This window comes from Peromyscus eremicus, chromosome 6 (assembly GCF_949786415.1).
Source record: "Peromyscus eremicus chromosome 6, PerEre_H2_v1, whole genome shotgun sequence".
Lineage (NCBI taxonomy): Eukaryota > Metazoa > Chordata > Mammalia > Rodentia > Cricetidae > Peromyscus > Peromyscus eremicus.
In genome coordinates this window covers 70,920,580-70,944,761 of record NC_081421.1, presented here as the reverse complement: position 1 = coordinate 70,944,761, position 24,182 = coordinate 70,920,580, and the positions used below count along the sequence as shown (strand labels likewise).

Sequence of the window (24,182 nt, the reverse complement as noted above, 5' to 3'; positions counted from 1 at the left end):
ACAGGCAAGGGAACCTAATATTGACAATCTCTCCAGTTGGTTCCGGGGTGCACAAAATGGGGAGCACACAGGAGGCCAAGGGTGGGTGCTGCATGGGGGAAGTGGAAACGTTACTCCTCTGCAGAACCACAGCTGACTTAGGCTACAAGTCGCCTGCCTGGAAGCTGTGTACTTTACAGCTCTGTCTCTTCACTCTGGACTGTAGTACATACATCACAAAGAGCACAAGGTCTCTGTGACCATTAGCCTTTAAAAACAAGTACTGTGTACTGATACTAAGCCATTCATTGTACAAACGATGTGTTCATAATGCCTTCTTCACGCTGATATGTCATGTGCTACAGCCTACCCCCTCCTTAGGCTTTCTCCTTGTCCCTCCCTCCTCCCACTAAGACTTTTTCTACTTTCTTATCATACTCATATATGGGACTATTCCACACATGAGAAGGAAATATTGTATTTGTTTGCATTTGGCTTACTTTGCTAAAAATGATCTCCCATTCCGTCCATTTTTCTGCAAATGAACTAATTCATTTTTTTTTCTTGCTGAATAAACCTCCATAGTGTACATACACCACATTTTCTCTTTCAGCTTCTGATGGACAATTCTTTATCCTGGCTATTGTGAACAAACACATTAAACACAGATGTGCTGATCTCTGTTAAAGGCTGACTTAGATTCCTTTAGATATATCCATAATACTGGCATAGCTGAATCCTACCATAATTCTATTTTTAGTTTGCTTAAAAAAAAATTCTCCACACTGATTTCCTTTAAACAGCCATTAGATGTCTGAGATGCCTCATCAAGAACACCTGGCCAGGAGTTAGCTAATTCCATAGATCCCAGCAGGACTCTACCATTGCCCTGTATCCTCAAAGCACATTGCCTCCAGATCACTGGTGTTAGCTCCTGGGACGCTCCTTGGACAGCACCCCTGACCACAGAAGTACACTTCCAGTTGTCCCGTTTGTACCGTGTGGCTCCACCTTCCTGACTGACTGTAAGCTAGGATGAACCTTTCTCCCTTAAGTTGCTTTTATCAGAGAATGTTATCCTCACAACAGAGAATGTTATCCTAGCAACAGAGAATGTTTTCATGGCAACAAAGACACAAATTATAATATTCTCAAAAAAACCATCAGCATATGCTATCTGTATAAAATAATGGGTTTCATGACATTTTCACACGTGAGTTCAATAGTCATATTTTCCCCTTTCCCCTTCAATTATTCCCCCTCTCCCTCCCATTGCCCTGCCTCTTTCCTTTAAGTGGGATGGACTCCTTACTACTTTTATGTGTTTCATTTTTGTGTTTGTTTTTTTTTAAGAATTGTTTTTATTTTGAGACAGATCTCACCATGTACATCAGGCTGGCCTTAAATATGGGATCCTCCAGCCTCAGCCTCCTGAGGGACGGGGCTCAATCATGACTAGCTGGATGGGGGTCTCCCTTTCCTGAGATTAAATGGGGAACTGGGGGTGCCCTGAGGAACTGAGACTTTACCTAGTCCCTCCCATGTACGCACGCACGCACACACGCTATACTGGAGTTCTTTCCCTTATTTCCAGTGTCTGACAATCTTTACCTGATCACTCCCATGTACTTTCTAGGTCTGACTTAAAATATCTCTTACTCTGGGAAGCGTTCTCTAACACTCCCTCCTGAGTCAGGTACCCTAACTCATTACCATGCGCTTCAGTTGCGTTTGCATTTCTAAGTCACAGTACTGTGTCCTTCATTGATATTCTTTCTGTGGCATCTTTCTCAGGGCATATGGTAGGAAGATGGGATGCTGTCTCCTTCTCTTCACATTCTGTCACTGGAACAATATTAGGGTCATCACGGCAGGACGTAAAAAAAAAAAAAAATTCTGGGGCAAATGAACAGTCTACTCCAGCAGGCTTTAGAATATACTGACTACAGTTTCCATAATTTGAGGTTATGTTTGACCTCCTGAGAGACAAAAGGATTTCACATAGATGCCAAAAGTACATGAAGGAGTCTTGCAGTGACAGAAGAATAAGACATTGTTTTGTGATGAGCTCATTATAGAAGTTGGGACGTTTTCCAGATGATACTCTACCTCCTGACCTGAACATATGAGGCAGACCCAGCAAGTGTCCAGGGGTGTGACAGGGCCTGATGTGGCTGAGCTTGTGCTGTCTGAACTGATGAGACCTCTTCCTCCCTCCCTTCCCTTCCTCCTGTGTGGGTCTTCATATCTACACCAAAGAAAAGCTCGGCTTCTGAGCTCTGCTTTGCCAAACTCCCCATTTCCTTTTTTATGATTTTACAGCTCACCCCAAATCCTACTGGCTTCCATCTTAGTTACTGTTCTACTGCTGTGAAGAGAACACCATGACCTAAGCAACTTTTAGAAGAAAGCATTTAATTGGGGGCTTGGTTACGGTTTCAGAGGGTGAATCCATGACCATCATGGGGTGGAGCATGGCAGCAAGCAGGCAGGCATGGTGCTGGAGCAGTAGCTGAGAGTTTACATTACATCTTATTTGAAAGTTGGAGGCAGAGAGAGAGAGGGAGATAGAGATAGAGATAGAGATAGAGATAGAGATAGAGATAGAGATAGAGATAGAGAGAGAGATAGAGATAGATAGATAGAGAGAGAGAGAGAGAGAGAGAGAGAGAGAGAGAGAGAGAGAGAGACAGGCTGAACCTGGTGGGGACTTTTGAAACCTCAAAGCCCACCTGCAGTGACACACCTCCTCCAACAAGGCCACACCTCCCAATCCTTCCTAAACAGTTCCAGCAAGTAGGGGCAAAGCATTCACATGTGAGCCTATGAAGGCCATTCTCATTAAACTACTACACTCTTCTTTGTTCTGTACATATTATTAACTGAATTCATATGAAGCAAGATGTTTTTGGTTAGATTCCAACCTGGAAAGGCCATAATAAAATGAGATAATAAGGGACCAAATAAGAAACAAATAATAAGGGAGAGCAACACGGAGTTCTGAGTCAGTCTTAGCCTTTGCTGAGGTTAGGGTATGCAATCTCCAGTCAGATGGGTGTTGAGCAGGGCAAACCCTCCAGAGACAGGTAGCAGAAAGTAATTAGGTCATGGGGAGTCCACTATATAAATAAATGCATTAACACTGTTTCTTGGGAGGGAGTTAGGTCTCTCATTAGCCTGGATTATTTTAAATGTTGGCCCCATCTGCAGGACCCCATTCACATTCTGCTTCTTTGCCATGTTGAGATGCAGCCATAGGTCCCTCACCAGAGTACTGGCAGCCTGTCACTTAGACTCAATAGCCCAAAGAATCACAAGCCAAATAACCCTAATTAGATACCTGTCCAGGCCTTGGATATTTTGTTATAGCAGTACAAAATGGACTAAACAGTCTTTTTCAGAGAAAAAGCAATAACAATTGCTTTCTTAAACATTCATTCCTCATATCCCCGGTTTCATAATTATCTCACAGTCCAAAGAACCCGAAAACCCTAATTATAGGTTATAACGAGTCTTTCTCTGTCCCACAAGCCAGCTCCCAAATAATGACATGGAGACTTATTAATTAAAAGCTCAGCCTTAGCTTAGGCTTGTCTCACTAGCTCTTATAACTTAAGTTAACCTATTTATTTTAGTTTACATTCTGTCGTGTGGCTTGTTACATCATCTCTCCATACTGTTCATGTTGCTTTCTCTGAGTCTGGCTGGTGACTCTACCTTCTTCTTTCTTCCAGATTCTTGTCCCCGGAAGTCCTGCCTAACCTCTTCCTGCCTAGCCATTGGCCATTCAACTCTTTCTTAAACCAATCACAGTGACACATCCTCACACAGTATACAAATACCTCAAGACAACAGGTAGCTAAAAATGATTGCACTGTTTTTCATCTAAAAACAAATAGGACAAGCACAGTGGTGTACACCTTTAATCTCAGCATTTGGGAGACTGAGGCAGGTGGATCCCTCTGAGTTCCAGCCAGGGTTATATAGTGAGAACCCAGCTTAAATAAACAAATGGGAACGGTGCTGGCATGAAAAGCCAGTCAGGAAAAGCTCTTGCAGTACAAGCCTGTTGACTTGAGATCAATCCTCAGAACCCACGGGGGAAAGAAAGAACAGACTCCCAAAAGTGGCCCTCTGACCTCCTCACAGGAGCTATGGCAGGCACACTTTAGAACACATGTTCCCCCTCCACACAACAACAAGAAAATAAAATACAATCCCGACGCCTCTTGTTCCTTAAATAGCCAATGGTAAACATACCTGCTTAAAATGATGTAAGGAAGATACCAAAGATACAAGATTCCAACAAGTCAAAACTCAGGTGTGGTCACAACTTCCTCCCTCGGCTGTCAGCGCTCAGGTGCACCTAACTGGTGTCATCTGCTTTCAGTAAAGGTTTTCTTCTAACTCATCTTGACTTATTTTGCCATCATTCCTGGGCTGTCTTACTGGGATCACACACGGGTTTCAGACTCTCTTAGTATCAAAAGAAGAGTTTGCCCATCTGCGGCAGCTTCCTCTGGTCACAGCCAGAGGCCTTCCTTCCCTGCCTGACTCTTAAGACTAAATATAGAGCCTGCTCTGACTCCCCCTCAGGCTCCCCCGCTGTTTCTTTTACTAATAAACAGCATCCGGAGAATGAGAACAATTAGCCTTGTTAGCTGTCCCCGTCAGGGGCAGGAATCTGTGACTTTCTTTTTCATAAAGGAGTAATGCTTTATCCTTTCGGGGAAAGAGTGGGAGCTGTTTCTCTTCCCAAACAGCCTCTCCTCACCGGGGAGCCTGGAGTTTAGGAGAAATAACTTCTCTCCAACAGCTGCTCCACAAAGTTGGTGAAGGGGAGGAACTTCCACTGAAAGGAACTGTGCACGTATTATCCTCAATATAATATTTTTTATTAAATGCTTGAGAATCTCATACAATGTGTTTTGCTCATATTTATCCTCAACTCTTCCCCCTAACTTCTATCCACCCCCACCTTCCTACCACTCCAATTTTGTGTTTTCTTTTTAAAATAACTGTGGTGATATTTTGTGTGTGCTCTAACAAATAAAGCTTGTCTGGAGATCAGAGTGTGAAGCTAGCCACTAGAGGCCAGGCAGTGGTGGCACACACCTTTAATCCCAGCACTTGGGATCTGATGCCTTTGATGCCATTACTTGGGAGGTACACATCTTTAATCTCACCACTTAGGAGAAAGAAGTGATATGGCTGGGCAGAGAGAGAAAGTGATAAGGCGGGGTGGAGAAAGGAGCTTGGCTCTTTCAGGCGAGGATTCCGGGAGGTAAGAAGTCTTTCTAGTGGCTGGCTGCTCTGCTTCTCTGATCTTTCAGCATTTACCTCTATATCTGACTCCAGGTTTTTGTTATTAAAACCAATTAGAATTCATACTACAAATATTAAGTCTAAATTGTGCCGTGCATATACTCCTGAGTGTGGGGCCATCCACTGCAGCATGGTTCACCACCAGAGCCACACCCTTAAAGAAAACTGACTCTCCCCACCCCAGAAGCAGCCAGCTGTCTGTCCACAGCTCCTCAGTTACAGGTGGGGGCTTGTGAACCCCTCCCCATTCTATGCTAGAATGTTGACTGGCTTATTCTTATACAGGTCTTGCTACACCTTTTCTTATAAGACAAACCTTTTAAAAATGCAAATTGAAACTTTAGGGATACTTAACAAGAAACACCATCAGTAATTGCATTCTACCACAGTCTCCAAGGAGAAAGCCAGAGAGACACACTATTGCGAGTATGTTGGGGCATTTCTTTTGCTTCCTATTGTTAATTTTCCCATCCAACTGCAAGATGTCGTTAATATGGAAGGATGCTGCTGAGCCAGCCAGCCAATCAATTGTGGATCTGTCCTTACAAAATAAACCAATGACCTCTGTAACCACGACCATCCTACGAGCAGAATGGCTGGCTGGCCAAGAGTCTCTTTCTTGCCACCATTCTTACATCCCCCCTGAAATCTGAAGGGCACAAGGACAGTCAGTGGAAGGCCGACACCACTGTGTGGCAGGGGGTGTTGCGGTTTAACAGTGAGTTTTAAATGAAAAGGTCACTTGGATTAATTGTGGGTTGTTCACACAATTCACAGGAAGTGAATTCCAGAAAGAACATTAACTCATGAATTCAATATTAGTCTACATTTTCCAAATACAGTCTAAAATTACAGCAGAGAGCTCGTTTATATTCTGGTTATGTGGAGTTATCTTTGGTTGTTCTGAGCTGGTGGCTAAATCACCCCTACCCCCATGCAATAGGTGGAATACTTCAGAGGAGACAGTAACACCACCTTGCCCTCTGTGCCACGAACTCAGACCTCATTTAGCGTTTTGTGTTCTTGTAGAGCAACCAAGAATGTCCCTGCGTGCAGGTGATGAAGCTGAGGCTTGGAAAGCTGATAAGCCTGCCCAAGGTGAAATAATTATCAGGACTTGAATATACCTGGGTTCAAAACCTTATTCTGTCCCGCTCAGCAATTTCACAGCCCCTGCCTGGTGTTATTCAAGGTGAGTTGGCCTCTACTAGAAATATAGGGATGGCTTCTGTGTCACTCAGCTTTCCATCAATAATGCAAAATGCAAGAGACAGCTAACTTCGGAAGGGAAAGGCTGGAGTTATGGTTCTGGAGGTTTTCAGCTGAGACAGTGAGTGGGCTCTCTTGCTTTGGGCTTCAGACAAAAAGGGCACAGGTGGTGGGCATGCATGGACGAGGAAAGTGCTTACGTCATCATCCACAAAGCAAACAGAAGGGGTGCTAAGGAGCACCCTAGACCCTGCCTCCTGAATGTTTCCTAGTTTCCAATAGAGCCATCCAGGGGCGAAAGCCCAAAGACCTTTGGGAGACTTTGAACTTTTGAATTAAAGCAGCTCTCTTGTGCCCTCACCCATGGCTCACAGTTCCACTGGTGCCTCTTCATTTCACTGGTGCTTGGAAAGAGGGCAGAAAAGGCTTTGAGGGCGGGGCACTCTTGTTTACTGTGGTTTCAACTTTCTGAGGAGACAGTAGGTACGGCTCTTTTGTTCTTCATGGAGATCCTGGCCTCGAATTCTCTTTTTTTAGTCAAAGGAACATAATCACTGTGGTAGGTTGATAAAACACTTTAGTGATGGAGCGATATGAAAATCTCTCCATCCTAAATCCTCCTAGACCACATCTTTCCTGGGTCTTATAGGTTGTTACAGACAAGCAAGTGCCCAGCCCGTCCTGCTGAGTCATCTCAGCAATGCAGTTCTGACCGGAATCAATTGAGTTATCTTGGGTGCAATCTTTAGCCAGCTCCCCCCTCCCCGTGCTTTTATACATCCATATTCATCACTTTTATCAGAAGATAATCCATTCTGGAATGGCAGTTGCTGCTCTCTAAATAAATTGCCGTTCCTCAGCAGCCAACTTCACAGGCTGTTTCTCTTACTTGGGTGAATTTGCTCTGACAACAGTGCACGCCAGTCATTTGCTCTTTTCCTTTCATGATTTGATTTTATTATTAATCTATTCATTATGTTTATTGGCTCTGTATGTTATCTGAGAGCCTCAATGCGTATTTACAAGTGCAAGAAAAAAGAGCCAGGCTTGGCCGGGCGGTGGTGGCGCACGCCTTTAATCCCAGCACTCGGGAGGCAGAGCCAGGCGGATCTCTGTGAGTTCAAGGCCAGCCTGGACTACCAAGTGAGTCCCAGGAAAGGCGCAAAGCTACACAGAGAAACCCTGTCTCGAAAAACCAAAAAAAAAAAAAAAAAAAAGGAAAAAAAAAGAGCCAGGCTCAGCCATAACAGCATCCAGGTCTAACAGGTGGGCAAGGCAGAAAGTGAACTCTTCTCTGACCGGAGCTAATCGGGCAGGTTGGGTTGACAGACCATACCAGCTAGCAAACGGCCTAGACCAAACAAATAAAGTCATCAAGCAACTGATTAGCTTCAGTGTCTCTCTACTTAATTCAAATTCAGGAGTAAACTGTTCTTCTGGAAAAAAAACAACAACAGCAACAACAAAAAACGATGGAGATATATCTCAATTCAGATACCGTGAATTTGTCCCTTTAAGGTATGTGACCCAGTGACTTTTAATACATTCAGAAGTTGTGTTGCTGTGACCTACGAAGTCCAGACCACCGTAAGAATAAATTCATAGCTATTTGTAACCCAGCACCTGGCATCCTAGCAACCACTTCCGAAATAAATGTCTCTCAACCGGTTTCTCATCTCCAGTGTTACGGGTCTGGGGTCGTTCAGAGATTCACCAGTCTGACCATGGAAAATTTAAATGAAGAAGAGGCTTTTATTCAGTTACTAGCACCAGGTCTACACCCAGGACTCTGGATTCCCAACTGCAGCGCCCAGCCACCTCAGTTAGGGGCTTTCTAAGACAAAAAACACAAAGTTACATTCTGTGCAGTGCAAGCAGGTCATCTCCTGCAAAGCAAGCTTTTGTTTACAGAAGCAGAAACAGCAGTTTTTTTTTTTTTTTTTTTTTGTGGTTTTTCGAGACAGGGTTTCTCTGTGTAGCTTTGCGCCTTTCCTGGAACTCGCTTTGGAGACCAGGCTGGCCTTGAACTCACAGAGATCCGCCTGGCTCTGCCTCCCGAGTGCTGGGATTAAAGGCGTGCGCCACCACCGCCCGGCCAGAAACAGCAGTTTTTGTACGAGACCAGGCAATTACAAAAATTAACCCTTAGCAGCTCTTACCATTTTGCAGTCCAGTTTTGCTCTATAGTTCTCTTAAGCACAGAAATTTTAAACCTTATATAAAGTTAGCCATCCACATCCATTAACCATCACTAGTTTCAAAGTAAGAATATTTCCCTTTTCTTTTAGTTTTTTTTTTTTTGTTTGTTTGTTTTTTTGTTTTTTTGTTTTTCGAGACAGGGTTTCTCTGTGTAGCTTTGGAGCCTGTCCTGGATCTCACTCTGTAGCCCAGGCTGGCCTCGAATTTACAGAGATCCGCCTGCCTCTGCCTCCCGAGTGCTGGGATCAAAGGCGTGCGCCACCACTGCCCGGCCCTTTTCTTTTAGTTTTTACTCACTAAACAACAATTTATTCATTCTATTGGTTAATTAGGCAAACTTTCAGAAGACAAAAAACCACATTCAAAAGAATTTTTGTAGAATTAGTAGAATGAGTTTAAGAACCAGTCATACTTGGCTGAATTGGACTTGAACACTGGCCGCTGTCTATTGAAAATGGTTACCTTTCTCTAATACAGGAAAAGACAATTAAATATATTTCCATTTCATCAGGGAAGAAGACCTCTTTCTTGATGAACTGACACTGTTTCTTTTCTGAAGCTCTTTTTTTGGAGTTCCCTTTCCATGTGTTGTGGGACAGTTTCCTACAAAGATTGAAACATTCCATCTGCCTGGAGCTCTTTAATCAGGGAAGAAACCAACTCCACATAGCTCTAGGAAGTCCCTGAAAATGGCCAGATTCACTAGGCCCCTCCCTGCCAGAGTGAGCAATAAAACTGCCCGAGTGTGACTTTCAGACAAGCCAAGCTGCAAAGAAGACCAGATCAGACCACCTGCCTGGAAAAAGCAGAAACCAGATGCACTGCCTGGAAGAGGTTTAGACCAACTGAGTCACTTGGAAGGAGCACAATCCAGCCTACTGAGCTACCTGCAGACTGTAGTGTGCTCCAGGTTTCCAGTTTTTGTGAGCTGTCACCCATTCCAGTGTGGGCTCAAGGTGATACAGCTGTCATTTAGTCATTTCTTCTCCTGTAAGTAACCTTGACCCATACCCCATTCTTACAGGAGTATGTAACCCCAATAAAACTCACTGGTTCACCAACCTGGACTGTGGTCTGTCATGGGCTGCCTGTCTGGGTTGAGTAGATGTGTGTGTGGCATCTCCTCAGGAAAAGTTTGCCACACAACTGAGAGGACCGAGTGGATGCCATAACAGGCCGCTCAGTCTTCTCTCAGAGAACACGCCTCAATCTCAGTTTCCTGAGACTGAGCAGTTTCTGAAAGAGCCACAAACAAAGGGCAATTAATCACTGTTGCCCCTGACCACAGGGACAAGGCAGATAGGGTGCACTAAGCCTGGCCATTGAACCATCCCCCACAGTCAGTGCATACTAGACCATTCAGCCTCCACAGCAGCTCAAGGACAAAGCCTGGGGCTTATCCAAGCCTGCCCCCAGATGGAAAACTGTAGCCCTGACCAACCCCTGACTAGTCCTGGCCGACTAAAACGTACTAATATAGTTGCCACTTGCTTAAGTCAATCATATCTAAAATGACCTAACTGCCTTAGGACCTCCTCTTGGCTATGCTTAAAAGGAGACCACACATTCCTTTCAGGGTCCTCGCCATCTTGCCTTTGTGTGGGATGGCAGGCCCCAGCATGCTGGAATAAAAACGTTCTTGTTGATTGCATATGTGGATGGTGGCCTTTTGTGAGGCTTCTTCAAGACCCTAACAACAACACCATGGAACTTCTCATTTTTATATGCAAAGTTGCTTTCATCTTTAATAAATGGTAAAATTGTATGTATACCAAAGAACTGTGTATTTTTAATATTTTAGTTTTATTCGTGTGTGTGTGTGTGTGTGTGTGTGTGTGTGTGTGTGTGTGTGTGTGAGAGAGAGAGAGAGAGAGAGAGAGAGAGAGAGAGAGAGAGAGAGAGAGAGAGAGAGAGGAGTGGGGGTGGGGTATATGTGGGTGCCTGTTCAGAAGCCAGAAGAGAGAATCAGACCCCCTGGTGCTGGAGTTACAGATTTACAGGTAGTTGCAAGCTGCCGAATGTGGATGGCAGCTAAACCCAGATCTTCTGAGAGAGAAGCAAGCACTTTAATTGCTGAGGCGTCTTCTATTTCACAGTGACTTACTTTATCATTTAGAATTAATACTTTCCATACTTACCTGCGGAGTGGCCCAGTGCACTCACAGGGGCTTCCTGGAGCGTCCTGAGATGCCTTTGCTCATCCTTAACCGCCCTGGCCCCATGCTTTCCCCTTAGGATGCCGAGAAAAGGGAGTGCCCGTGATGCAGGGAAGGTGCTGTGGTTAGATGCTGCTTGTAAGTCTTCTTCTTTGCAAAAGGCTGATCACAGAACAGGTTCACCCGCTGTGTGGATTTGGGATCCACTTCGCTGAAGAGTCTGGCACTCAGACAAGGCAGGTGTGGTGCAGATTCTGAAAGGGAAGCCCTTTCTTAAGAAGTAAGTAAGTTTTCAACCTTCCTTATACTGCACCCTGCCCAAGCTTTTCCATCTTAAGAACTAGCTCCTCAAATTGTATCCCTCTTCCTTTGCCAAGAAGATAATTTCAAGAAAGCAATCACTACCCTGTTAGTATTTTTCCCAACGATTCTGGCTTTTTGGCAAGTGTTAAGTGGATTCTGTTGGTATATTATCATGTGTTGTTTGAGCTCAGTGAGAAACTGGCTCTGGAAATGAGGTTGTCCCCACCCATTGGGCAGACCCAAGCACATTGTGTCAAGCATTCTTCAAGGCTTCTTTACATACTTATCTGCGGAGTTGCCCAGTGCACTCACAGGGGCTTCCTGGAGTGTCCTGAGATGCCTTTGCTCATCCTTAACCACCCAGGCCCCATGCTTTCTCCTCTAACTCCATGACAGAGAAGACAGAGCAGCCCAAGGGTAGAACATTGAGAACAGCTAGAAGGTGAGCCATTTCTAATAGACGCTACTACTGTTCATCCGCGATGGAAGATGCTATGATGGGAAGCTGGAAGTTCAGCCATGGGGAGAACCCGATCGCAAAGGTCAGCTGACTGCCTCAGCTTCCTGTGGGGCATCTTCTGGACGCCGTGAATGCCAGATTTGATGATGCCATTGCTAACTGTTGCTATTTGTTCTTTTAATCAGAAGCCTCAATGGAGGGGACATTCTGTTCTGCTTGGGACTCAATTGGGAGTGCCAGCTGACTGCCTTAAAGGGGCTTCCCCAGTCCGTTTGTGATGGATGATTTGAGTACCTGATCTGAAAATACTTTGCTATCTGTCTATCAATTATTTGCTATTTATTCTTTTAATGTGGCTTGCTATATACTTAACAAACTCACTCATTTGAAATATACAATCTGGTTATCATATTATTCTTCAGACCATATTGGTAAGTATTTTAGGATCCCCGTGGTAGATTTCCCTGCCTATGCAGTAAGCCAAATCAAGCCGAATTAAAAGACCAGGTTTAATCTGAGTGAGGCACTCTCAGGTGACTCTCAAGCCCCCCAGAAGTGAGGCGGGGGAGGGAGGAGGAGAAATCACAGGGCAGGTCCATTACAGGGACCGGAGCTTAAATACCCTGTAGGCAAGTTCTTGAGCAGCTCGGGGGTGGGGGGGGGTGGGGGTGGGGGGTGGGGGGTGGGGGGGGTGGGGGGGTAAGGGGGGTGGGGGGGAGGAGCCTCCACATGCCGGCTTTCTGAGATGGGCAGGGTTGGGAGAGGGAGGAGAGGGCTGAGGTGGAGCTTCCAACTGAACACATAGAGCATAATGAGGAACATTAAATTCAGATATGAGGGAAGAAAAAATATTAGAAATTTCAAGTCAGGTAAAACCAAGGTTACACTGTTTTCCCTACACTTCATTCAGTGTCCCAAGATGGGTAGATGGTAGGAACCAGAGAAGACAGGCTAGGTTTGAAAGCTCCACAGAAAGAAAAACCCGTGCTTTTGTCTCCTAGCAGGAGAGAGTTGTAACTTTGTCTTCAGAGGATCTGAAGGCGGAGGAACAGGTGTTTGCGTTTCCTGTGTGCTTGTGATTCTGACAAACTCTCCTGAAAGCCTTATGGGCTGTGGTGCTGAGAAATACTGAAAAAGGCACCATCTATACACACAGAGGGTCCAAAAAAGGAGCCTCAGGCATGTTTGCTGAGCCCACACCACAAACACAGTATGGGGAGCTACCCAACTTCTTATCTGAAACATTGGCAAATCACCCCAAGAACACAGTTTCTGTTACAGTGACTTCAAAATCAAGTTCATAACATAACCAAGTACATCTAACAAAAGTTCGTACATCCCCAGAGGGCTAGTGCATCAGTAGGAGCAGAGAAGGCACCGGGAAAGCTGCCGCTCTGTCTCAGCCCATGCTCATCGGTTCCTGACTAAGCTGGATCTCCGCCACCGTTTAGAAGGTCCCCAGTTTAAGTAGTTCTGTGGTGGCCAACACTTCCACAGTGTGAACACACTCATGGGAAGCTTTATCGGTGTTTTAAGAGAACACTACTTTTTCTTTCTTTCTTTCTTTCTTTCTTTCTTTCTTTCTTTCTTTCTTTCTTTCTTTCTTTCTTTTTTAAGATTTACTTATTTATTAGGTATACAGTGTTCTGTCTGCATGTATGCCAGATCTCACTACGGATGGTTGTGAGTCACCATGTGGGTGCTGGGAAATGAACTCAGGACCTCTGGAAGAACAGCTAATGCTCTTAACCGCTGAGCCATCTCTCCAGCCCTGGAACACTACTTTTTCATCCCTTTACTCTTTCTTGCCTCTCTTTCACTCTACCAGCCCCCTTCTTTTTCCTGACCAGTCTCCCTCTTACTGTTGATCCAGAGTTTAATTTGGGTTCCTTGTCTGAGATCCCTCTACAGGTCCCTCTTAATATTTAAAAAAAAATTGTTTTAAATTTTGTGTCTATGAATGCTCGCCTCTCCATATGTCAGTGCTGCACGTTCGTGCCTGATACCCAAAGAGACCAGAAGAAGGCAGCTGAGTCCCTGGAACTGGAGCAGGTGGTTGTGAGCCACGGTGTGGTATCTGGGACCTGAACCACGGTCCTCTGCAGGAGCAGCCTGGGTTCCTAATTATTGAACTGCTTCGCCAGCCTCGTCCTTAGAGTTTTCTTCTCCTCTCTTAAGTTCCTTTTATTTTCACAACAACAAAAACCATAAAACAAAAACAACAATCTATTTTATTTGACTCAAGGACTCATTTTTTGTCTGGTCTGTGCTTTTCCCTCGGTTTTGTTTGTTTGGTTGGTTGGTTTTATGTTCTGTTGTTGTTGGTTTTCTTGTTTGTTTTGGTTTGGTTTTGGTTTTTCCTTCTCCTTTACTTTCTTAGGAACCCAGCTCAGCTCTCTTTCGATATCTACGCAGTAATCCAAATCAACAATTCATTCAACCCATTGGCTATTAAATATCATGGAGTCTGGCATCAGCCTTCCTCACTAATTTGTTTCCCAGGCCTTTCTTTAACTCACAACACATTTCTTCCTTTCCACATTTCTGCGCTTTTGTCTTGAAAATGTCTTCTCAAAAAAAAAAAAAAAAAAAAGATTTCATTTCATTTTATTTGGTGTTTTGAGACAGGGTCTCACTATGTAGCTCTGGCTCTACTGGAACTCACTATGTAGACCAGGCTGGTCTCGAACTCACAGAGATCCACTTGCCTCTGCCTCCCGAGTGCTGATATTAAAATTAAAGGCGTGCGCCACCACCACCCAGCCCAAGATTTCATTTTTAATTATGTGCATATGTATATGTCCCTGTGTGGGTTAGGTGCAGAAGAATGCAGTGTGTTTGGGGGCTAGGAAACGGTGTCCATCCCCTGGAGCTGGTGTTACAGGTAATTGTAAGCCACCAGCTGTGCATGCTGGGAACTGAACTAGGGTCCTCCACACACACAGCATGCATTCTTCACACTGAGCCATTTCTCCAGCCCCCACTTTCTGCACTTCTGCCAGTTGCAGAAGCATGGTACTTTGAATTTCTTCCCATCTTGGCTTTCATGAAGCTCCCGTAACTTCTGGGTCTTTTCCTTTTTCCCAGATGTGTGCTTTTGCCTTCTTAGATAATTCCTATTTATCTTCTTAAGTCACAGAACAGACATTAGTGGTTTGGCATGTCACACATCCATTGAAGGACTTGTACTCTTATTTCCTGGTTGCTTTATTTATCTTATTAACATATGTTAATTGTTCATCTGTGAGGGACTAAATTGAAACTGTGAGTCAAATCTTTCCTTCAGAAACAAGGGGAAAAAGCCTTCCAAAGTTGTACAAAGTAAGTATTTCGTTACAACATTTCCAACATCCATGTAATTATTCTGATTTTATGCACCCTCTCTGTTACATTCCGATCTTCCCCTTCCTTCCACCTTTCGCCTCCTCCTCTGCATCTCTAGTAGGTTAAAGCACTCCAGACACCTGTCAATCACTACTACTATCGGAGCAGTAACATAGGCATTCCTAATATGTAATGGACCTGGAAAAGGTTTGTTGGTTTGAAACTATTAAATATGCATTACAATACTTCCTCGTTTTACTCATTGTAACGTATGAGGCTTCAATAGAGACCAAACTGAGATGCAAAGGGGACACTCTCTATCATCTTTTAGAAACCAAATTATTGCTATAGATTCTTTTTAGAATTTTATTTTTATTATTTTATCATTTTTGTGTCTATGGGTATTTTAACTGCATGTATATCTGTGCACCACATGAATGCCTGGTGATCGCAACACTAATGGGCCTGGAGAGATGGCTCAGCAGTTAAGAGAACTGGCTATTCTTCCAGAGGACCCAGGTTCAATTTCCAGCACCCACATGGTGGCTCACAACCATTTGTAACTCAAGTCCCAAGTTACCTGACACCCTCTTCTGTCCTATATGGTCACAGCATGCATGTCGTGCCAACACACATACAGGTAAGACACCCATACACATAATATAAAATAATAACTTAAAATCTAAAAAGATAGTTGACACATGCCTGTAATCCCAATAGTCAAGTGACTGAGGCAGGAGGATTGCAAGTTCAAGGCTAGCCTAGGCTAGATAGACCCTATCCTCAAAATATCAACAAAAATCCATGTAAACATATTTTTAACATTTATTTGAAATGCCATTGTTTAGTCTTTATTTAGTAGGAGCATCCATCAGTTTGCCAGGCATGGTGGTACACATCTCTATTTCAGTACCTGAGTCAGGAGGATACAGAGTTTGAAGCCAACTTGGGCTGCATAGCAAGATCCTGACCCCTGCCAACATCCTTCCCCCATGCCCCTCCCCCCAAAAAAGGGGAAAAATCATTACTGAATAAGAGACCTGTATCACGCAGGGTTCCCTAGAGGAACAGGGCTGATAGAATGACTATACGTTACAAGGGGGGTTTATTAAGCCATCTTGCATGATTTGGGTTGGACAGTCCAGCAGTGGTTGACCACTCATGGAGAGTCGGAGAACCTGGCTCACTCCCGGTAACATTCCTCTTCTGTAAGCTTCTGCCCATTCATCACTTGGCGAGCAGTGAGCATGCTCAAAAGAGCTTCATATGGAGGATGCTTTGAACGGCTCTTTGATGTTTTCTAGTTAAAGGCGATTTCAGCTGCAGCAGAAAGGGAGTGTGAGAAGATGTTTAGGAGGGAAAGAATGTCAGCAGAGGCTGATGAAAGGTGTTTGAGGGACCGCAGAGCCCATGGGGGTTGGGGGGTAGTGGTGAGGGTAGTGGATGTTACAGGGGGGAAGTGGGCAGGAACGTGGGTCCTTTTGCACCAAACAGGGGATGGGCAGTGACCGAGATGGGGTCCTTCAAAGTCCTGCCATGTTCTATTATTTTAACCTGGTTTGGGGCACTACAAGCATTGGCTTTAAGCTGTGTTTTGTGGCCTGTGGCTCTTTGTTGTATTATAGATAGAACTATTTTGGAAGAAGAAAGAGCACTCTTGTAAGATGAATTGTTATATGGTCTTATTAATAAAAAAACCCCAAAAACCCGGAGGCAGATATTGGGGTGAAATCCAAAAGATCAGAGAGACAGAAGAAGCCACAGCTAACCTCGCCTCATCAACTTCACGAATCTCCAGACTGAACTCCTCAGCCTCCTGTTTCCTTAGACTGGAAGCCTCTGAGTCCTCAAAAAGGTCTTTGCTTAACTGCTGCTAAAAAGCCTCAAAGCTTAAAAGCCTCTGATTCCTGGTCCTCACACCTTATATACTTTTCTGCTTTCTGCCATTACTTCCTGGGTTTAAAGGCATATGTCTTTCCCAAGCAAGACATGAGATCTCAAGTCCTGGGATTAAAAGTGTGTGCCACCATGCCTGTCTGTTTCCAGTGTGGCCTTGAACTCACTGGAGTTTGGATCTCTGCTTCCAGAATGCTAGGATTAAAGGCGTATACTACCACTGCCTAACCTCTATGTTAAATATAGTGGCTGTTCTGTTCTCTGACCCCCAGATAAGTTTATTGGGGTGCACAATATATCAACCACACACTCCATCCATCAATGCCATGCTCCACATAAAGCCCCAGCCCACAGAAAAAGCTTTGAAAAGTCATTATTAGTTTTTGAAGACAATCTCCATCCCACCTTGGTTCCCAACTGCCTCTCTCGAACAACTTTTAATAATCTCATTCAGAAAACTTCAGGGGATTTAGTGATGCTTCCCTTCCCCTGTGTACACTCCAGTCTACACCATCACCACTGCTGTGGTGATGGACCAGCTTTATCTCCTCTGGGCACAAACTCTGGAGGTCAGTGTTGGCAATAGCCCAGAACTGTGTCTCCTGCAGGGCTTATTCAGGGACTTTGAACATAAGGAAAGTTTAGTGTATGTCTGTGAAGAGAAAGAGCAACCTCTTCTTCCGTCAAACCAAAGCTCTGGTCAAGACAGCCTCAAACTTAGCATCTGTGTCAGAGGCTCAGCCTCAGACACGACACCTCACTGCAAGAGAGCAATGCGGGATGGCTAAATGGTGACATGCCCTGATTCCAGCAGCCTTCCTTCTTTGAACGTCTATCCAGGGTACACTCTAGAGATCTCCAGCTACCTGATACTTTCGGTATACGGTTCGTCTTAACCTCAATGTGTGTAATGACACCGAGCATCCCCAGGCAGAAGGGCTAAAGGGCTTTATGTCTCATTATGTTAGTTTTATCATAAAACTGTTATTGAGGAGGCAATGGAAATACCAGGATGCTTTATGAGAGCTCTGGGCTTCTTAAGCTCTCCCGTGGCTCCTAACGAGAGCATAACCACAAAATTATTACAGGGAATTTTTTTTCTTCAACCAATAAAAATGACACTTTTTTTTTTCCGAGTCTGAACTAGAAAACAACTTTTGCACGTCCCTGCTGTCATTTACCTGCACATGGCGCAAGCACTTATTTTTGGTTCTTAATGAATGCACGGAGCTTCTAATTATTTAGGGATGTGATTAAATTAGTTTCTCAGTGACTTGGTGTCACAGGAGAAATCTTTTAATTTGCACACTCCTCCGGCTGATGCATCTTGCAAACAGTGACTATTTAGCAGTCCCCATTGCCACTCATTTGCCACTGCTACTCCAACCCGTTGACTTTGAAAGTTTTAATAGTGCCCAGTGAAACTTTTAATTGCCGCTGATTAGTGTTTAGCCTTCCTGAGGCAGGCTGTTAGGGGACACAGCCTGCTCTACAAAGTCTTAGATAAAGACCTTCTGAAGAGCAGTTCCCCATCTTAGTCTTTCCTGACGCCCCCCCTTTCTTCCCCACAAAGCACCTTTGAAGACTCCCCTGACTTATTTTTGATTCTTATCTTCCTTCAGATGCTTGTTGGAAATTCTGAAAAGTAGACCAGAAATGCAAACAAAGTCATAATTTCATCTTAAATTCTGGCAATGTAATTCAAAGTTGGAAGACTTTAAACTCCTTCAAAATAATAATAACAACAAAGAGAAAATAGGGGCTGGGGAGAGATCTTAGCAGTTAAGTACATAATGTTCTTGCAGAGGACCAGGGCTCAGTTCTCAGCTCCTCTGTCAGATGGCTCCCCACCATCTGTAACTCCAGCTCCAGGGGATCCAAGGGCCTCTATAGGCACCTGCACTCATGTGCACATACTTAAGGCATGAATGCATGCACATACACATTTAAAACAAATCTTGAAACTCTCGATTCTCCTTGCCCAAGTCTCATACACCCTATTGATCTCTTTCAGTATGAGATACTACCATAAAACTCCAATGAGCTCAACAGCCAATGTCAGAACACGAAAGTCAATGCATCCCCCGTGTCGAAATACTGCCATGTGATCACCATTGTATGTGGAGTCATTGTGGGCAATGAGACTTGTGGTCAGGGCTGATTTCAGGGAAACTGTAGGCAAAAGGTGAATGGAGCAGACTACAAACAGGAAAGGGGCCAGGGCTCGTGTTTGCCTTTAACAACCGTCCGTGAGCACTCAGTCTTGAGAGATCTTATCATACAAAACTTCTGATCAAAAATTCCTTGACCAGGAGTGGGGAGGTAGCTCAGTCACCAGAGGATTGCCTAATATGCACATGGCCCTGAGTTCGATCCCCAGCACCCCACAAGCCAGGTGTGATGATACCCACCTACCAGCACTTGAGAAGTGGAGGCAGTACAACCAGCAGTTTAAAGCCACCTTTTGACTATTTAGAGAGTTCAAGGCCAGCCTGGCTTCCTTGAGACCCTGTCTCAAGAAAAAAGATTCACCATTGATTTTTTCATGAGTTACTTCATTAGTTAATTTGAATGAGTACCCAAACTTGATACCATTAGCAGATGGTTTTGTACTCAGCAAATGCATTGCCAGTGACCCCACAAACATTCACTGAAATTAACATGGACATTTGGAAAGTCACAGGGATAGTCTTCTCTGGTATTTCTGCCTTGAATATCAGTTTGCTGTGCATTGATTAGCTGCGTGCTTACAGATATGGCTGCCATTAGCCCACGGTGCTCTAAACACTCTTCTTTCAAGGCCCAAGCCCCGCCCCCTTCCCCTTCCCCCCCCCCCCAGCTCAGGGAATGCCTCTTTCTCTGCTCAGGGAATTTTTCATGGCTGAAGGCCTCCTATTGTTCTCTCTCTTTTTACCTCAGTTTTATGTCTCAAGGAGGTGCATCTCTCCCTCAGTCTCAATGAGCCCCAGGGTCACTTGCCAAAGGACAAGGCACCATGTTGGCTTAGGCCAAGCCTTGCCCCGGCTAGCAAGGCTTCAACGGGTTCCCAACCACCCTAAGGACAGAATGATAGAGACAGGAGACACAAAGAAAACGCACCAAGTCAAGATTCTGATCAAGGTGCAACTTTATTTTTCTCCAGGGGGGTTTATATAGTTCCTGCAGGGTGGGGGGGAGCAAGAAGCTGTCATCTGCATAGGGTGGGGCAAGCTAACAGGATGTTTGTATAGGATGTTTACAGGATGAAAGGGTCAAGGGCTCTGACTCAATGTCCTGTTGCTAGGCAACCTGACTGTAAGATGATCTAGTTCCCTGTCTTACCCGGGGTCTGTATTTTTCCACTAATTAGAGATTCTGTCCTTGTCCCTGACAAAGCCTCATTCTCAGGGTACCTCACTGTAGCCATCTGAGGTCCCCATTCTTCCATGCGTTTCTGTTACAGGAGAAGCTGCACATTAGATACCGCCATTTTGGCTAATGCCCTGTTACAGATTCACGCCTGCTGTGGATGTAGAACTGACAACAGTTGCTTCCCAGTCCCTCTTTGCCAATCCCTGCCCAGGGCACGGCCTTGCTGAGCGTGGCCCTGTGCTATGCTAACAATGAAGGCAGCAAGGGTTTAGTCCTTCCTGGAAAGTCTCTACATGTTTTGTGTGTCTGTTTACTTATTGTAGGATTAAAAAGGAGGAGCTACATGACTGTCAGGAGCATGTGTAGTAATATACTTATTTAAATTAAAAGTCAGTTTTTCTTAGTTTGTCTGATAGATTTGATAATGAGAACTGGGTTAGCCAGACAGATTGCATAGTGGATGTCTACTATGAATTAAAGGAGATGGGTATCAGATTGAAGTCCCAAGACTCTGGTGAAAGCATACAATAAACCAGCACCATCTTTAGAAAGAACATTTCATTGGGAAAGTATATTTAAATGAATAATGATTTGGTTTTCTGAACCCTATCAAATCTACTCAGTAAAAGAGGCTCCTCAGTGGGTTGCTGGCCACAATTAATAGTAATTTGACAAGTCTGGAAATGCTTTCCAGTAAATGAGAGAGCAAATGGCTATAATTAATAGGCAACAAATCAATTTTGCAGTCAGTGTCTCGACTGCTTGCTTTCAACACATTTAGGGACTAGCTGATATTCTTCGGTATTGTTGGTCACATGATGCTGTGTGATTCGGGCGGCAGCTCAGGATGGAACTGAAAGAACTGAATGACAGTCACGAAAGTCTGTTTATTGTGGCTCATGTTCTCGGACTTAGCTGTTTGACGCTAAAAAGCTACGAAAGCCACAAAAAGTTATGGAGATAGAGTTGAGGCAGAGTTGATGTCAAACCCTGTAGTGTCTTGGCAGTAAGTAATATTGGACACAGGAGGAAGCCTGTTTTTCTCTTCCTCTTCTCCTCCCCCTCCTCCCCCTCCTCCTCCTTCTCTTCCTTTTCCTCCCTTCCTCCTCCTCCCTTCTCCTCTTCTTCTTCCTCCTCCTCCTTCTTTCATCTTCTTTCGAAACAGGTTCTCATTATATAGCTCTGTCTATCCTGGAACTCACTATGTAGAGCAGGCTGGCCTTGAACTCACAGAGTTCTGCCTGCTTCTGCTTCCCAAGTGCTGGGATTAAAGGTGTGCACCACCATGCCTGTCTGAATCAATTTCCAGTGAAATTTTACTTTCTTATGATAAACAGTATTTTTCAAAATATGCAATTGTCCAGTTAATTGTGTACTATATATTGTTACTGCCGAATCTATAAATAATTTTTGATACTTAGTTTTTGTGGCAATGAGCAATTTAAATCTTTTAATTTTATCAGAGCATAACATGTTGCACTAAGATATAATTCTCATAAAAACATAAATTAAATAATTTATATTTCTAACTTTTTGTTTTGTTTTGTTTTGTTTTGTTTTTGTTTTTTTCAAAGCAGGATTTCTCTGTGTAGCTTTGCGCCTTTCCTGGAACTTGCTTTGGAGTCCAAGCTGGCCTCGAACTCACAGAGATCCACCTGCCTCTGCCTCCCGAGTGCTGGGATTAAAGGCGTGCGCCACCACCGCCTGGCTATTTCTAACACTTTTAAGAGCACATATTGCTCTTTTTAAAATTTGTTTTTAAGATTATAATATAGTTACATTTCTTCCTTCCCTTTCCTCCCTCTAAACCTTCCTGTAAGCCCCTCTCCCACTCTCTTTCAAATTCACGCCTCTTTTTTTACTAATTGTTTTTTTTTTTTTTTTTTTTTTTTTTGGTTTTTCGAGACAGGGTTTCTCTGTGTAGCTTTGCGCCTTTCCTGGGACTCACTTGGTAGTCCAGGCTGGCCTCGAACTCACAGAGATCCGCCTGGCTCTGCCTCCCGAGTGCTGGGATTAAAGGCGTGCGCCACCACCGCCCGGCCTACTAATTGTTTTAATTTGTAACTCCTAATGAATAATGTGTTAGTGTATGTTTTAATTGTTTTATTCTTGTTTTTTTTTTAGATAGGTCTCACTGTTTCACCCAGGCTAGCCTTGAACCCATGAACCTCTTGCCTCAACCTCACAAGCAGTTGGGATTGCAGGCAGATGCCACCGTACCTGGCTTGTATAGTTTTGACATGAATCACAACACCTGTAAAACTGCTATTCAAAAATGTATAGAAAAATCTTAAAGGAGTCTCTATTAAGTGTGACATTTTATACAAATTTGACAGCTATGATGACCCTGGAAACTGTATTCTTTTCAGTGTTTTAAAGTAATGAGGAAAATGTTTTTTGTTTTTTGTCTTTTTGTTTTTTTGAGACAGGGTTTCTCTGTGTAGTTTTGGTGCCTGTCCTGGATATCACTCTGTAGACCAGGCTGGCCTCAAACTCACAGAGATCCACCTGGCTCTGCCTCCCGAGTGCTGGGATTAAAGGCGTGCGCCACTGCCGCCCTGCTGGCATTCTTTAAAAATATGGATGATGTAATCACTTCCCAACCTTTTGGCTAAGATCATCTGTACCAGAAATAAAATCACCTTTGGTAAAACTTCAAGTGTAATTCTGATAAAACGTCACTGTGTGAATGAGTTGGGTGAGTGATCTGAGCATCTTGGCTCCATCTCCTGTCAATGATGAGAGTCAGGGCTTTCATCTCGTAAGCCTTGGTGAAAGTAGAGCTACTAATGGAAGATTCCCTCACCCTCCCATGCCTGCCTGACCACATCAACACACCTCCCCAAGACAAGCCGCTTCCTGCCCTCCATTTAATCCCCTCCTATCTTTCTCAAGACCTCTGTGCTTCAGTTGTCCTTTCTCCTTCTTACCTTCAACCCCGACAGTCTATTGTGTTGTGTTGTTGTTGTTGTTTAGATTCTTTTGAGACCAAGTTTTGCTGTGTAGACCAGGCAGACCTCAAACTCTCTTGCCCCTGCCTACCAAAGGCTAGAATCATAGGTATGCATCATCACACAGCCCCCACTGGGCCTTACCATTCAGCCTTTAGAAAACTCCAGTCATGTTAACATCAGGAAAACAAGACCAGCAGGATGGCTCAGGAGGCAAAGCAGAGCTACCAAATGGGACAACATGAGTTTGAGTCCTGATGTCACATGGCGGAGGGAGAGAACCCTGAGAGTTGTCTTCGAACCTCCACATATGCACCATAGCACCATAGCACCATAGTGCCATAGCGCACACGCATGCTTGCAGACACGTGTGCACACACACCCCACACATAAATGTTTAAAAATTAAAATCACAGTCTATGGAGAAATGAGTACTCTCACAGTTTTCTACAGAGAATGTAATTTGTTTTCCCTCCATAGAACAAGTTAGTGATAGGAGGCAAAGGCTTTAGGAGCAGATGTGTGATTTGGTTCGTCAATTTGGATCACAGAAGCAGATCCTTAGGAACTAATGTTAGTATATGTGCTGTGTGCATGCCTGTTTTACATGTAACACACGTGAGAGCAGGGAGTTTCCAGAGCCCTTGGGATGCAGTGTGTGTTTCTAACCCCCAGGGAATTGTATATTTCTGCAGATAAGCTATGGATTTTAGGTAGAAAATGACGCAAAGTCATTGTAAAGACAAACCAAATAACAAAAGTACAACTCGAGTCCCCCCTCCTTAGAGAGCCTTCACGTATAACTGGGAATTCTTTGAATTAACACTTATGTATAATACAATGTTTCTGAAAGGATAAGTGATAAAAATGTGCTGACTGAAGCTTAATATGTTATTAAAATGCAATAGTGTGGAGAGATAAATAACCTCTAATATTTGTCTTTAAAAAGTTAATAGTAACAACAGTTATTATTTAGATTATTAAACACACAACGCTTTTCTCTTCTTCAGAAAGGAGTACTACCTCTCT

The 24,182-nt window shown here is 44.0% G+C and overlaps 1 long non-coding RNA gene across 2 annotated transcripts in view; it reads left to right on the top strand.

Annotated features, from left to right (window-relative positions):
• Positions 1 to 1,096: 1,096 nt before the first annotated feature.
• Positions 1,097 to 24,182, top strand: part of LOC131913338 (uncharacterized) — a 33,054-nt gene continuing 9,968 nt past the window's right edge. For both annotated transcript variants that reach the window (XR_009379867.1, XR_009379869.1), the window contains exons 1-2: positions 1,097 to 1,192; positions 6,334 to 6,496. This is a non-coding gene — a long non-coding RNA (uncharacterized LOC131913338). The remainder of the gene's footprint in view (positions 1,193 to 6,333; positions 6,497 to 24,182) is intronic.